Source organism: Bacillus rossius, chromosome 2, assembly GCF_032445375.1.
Source record: "Bacillus rossius redtenbacheri isolate Brsri chromosome 2, Brsri_v3, whole genome shotgun sequence".
Lineage (NCBI taxonomy): Eukaryota > Metazoa > Arthropoda > Insecta > Phasmatodea > Bacillidae > Bacillus > Bacillus rossius.
Genome location: NC_086331.1, coordinates 22,402,063 through 22,403,468, shown reverse-complemented (window position 1 = coordinate 22,403,468; position 1,406 = coordinate 22,402,063). Strand labels below are relative to the sequence as shown.

Sequence of the window (1,406 nt, the reverse complement as noted above, 5' to 3'; positions counted from 1 at the left end):
TAGAATCTTGTATTTGTACCCGAGACCTTTGCAACGTGTAACGTAATATAAGTTTATCAGAGTGCGAATTTACGCCACTGCAGCAAATCAATACCCAAGCTAGTGTTAGAAGAAAAAAATTAATAAAATAGACTTATAATGTTTAAACTCTGATGTAAATTTTCTTTACTGTAGTTATAGGTGATGAACTCGCTTAGTGTAGTAAACGCAGGTAACTCTTTCAGAGTAAATGAAATGTAAAAAAAAATAAAAAAACACTCTGTAAAAAAATTGTAAATGTTTTGTGAAAAAAAAAATACAATGTCGCTTCAAGAATGTGTCGAAGAAACGAAACACTGGGATAATAAATCTGTGAATTCTTTGACAGTAGATAATTCAATAAGCTATTTTTGTCTTATTAAATATTATTTTTACACTAAAGAATTATGCTTTTTATGACATTCGTGTTTGCAAAATATTCGCATGAATTTTGCGAATGCGAAATATTCGTTCATCACTAGTCAATGTATCGCACCCATTACATTACTGATAATCCATGATCGCCAGGACGGATGTGCCACATGTTCCTATTTATAAATTCAAAATTGACGAACAAAATTTCAGCGTGCCTCCTATGAGGATTGAACTCACGACACCTGGTTTACGAGACCAGTGCTCTGCCACTGAGCTAAAGAGGCCCGTGACAAATTTCGTCACCACACATGAAGTAAACCTTAATATTTTTTCAGACCAAAGTTCATATATATTATTCATTATGGACAGAGCGAACACGGGCGGACATTAAAACTCTCTCGTAGCGGGCCGTCATCATAGGCTTGCATCACGTGATGCCAGCTTACTAGCTGAAGGCGTTGCACAAACAACCGAAACAGGAATCACATTTCAACTTACAGTTTTTCGACAAGTAACGATGGATAAGCTATTTACAGAACCTTGCCAAAACAAAGGATATTTTAAGGGGTATTAGACCCTGATATGTTGGATTTTTCCATCTTTTTTGCTGTAATTCTAATTTTCAACTATTTATCCCCATTTTTGGCATGCAAAGGCATAAATAATATCTTCCACAAGTTCTATTTGTATACCCTGGTGAAACCACATATTTACTTACAGGCTCCAATCTGTAAGTGCCGCGAGGAAATTACTTATTATTTCACGTGGGCGACTACTGCTGTCGTAATAATCACACCAGCTCACAAGTGTTAACTTCATCAAGCAGTCATATGCCACTTCAAACCAATATATATATGACGGAAGTTTTGTTGCGAACGGTATCAAAACATTTGAAATTGCCAGATGGCGAAGCTTAATTCCCCCCAGGGAGATATTTAGAAACCGCATACGACTGAACATCATGACTAACGCGCCCCGGCTGTCTACTGCGTTCGGTTTTCGCATTGGTTGCT

General features: G+C 36.8%; 1 non-coding gene across 1 annotated transcript; it reads right to left on the bottom strand.

Annotated features, from left to right (window-relative positions):
* Window positions 1-605: 605 nt before the first annotated feature.
* On the bottom strand, window positions 606-677 carry Trnat-cgu (transfer RNA threonine (anticodon CGU)). Its single transcript has one exon. It is a non-coding gene; the product is annotated as a tRNA-Thr (tRNA).
* Between the last annotated feature and the right edge of the window lie 729 nt (window positions 678-1,406).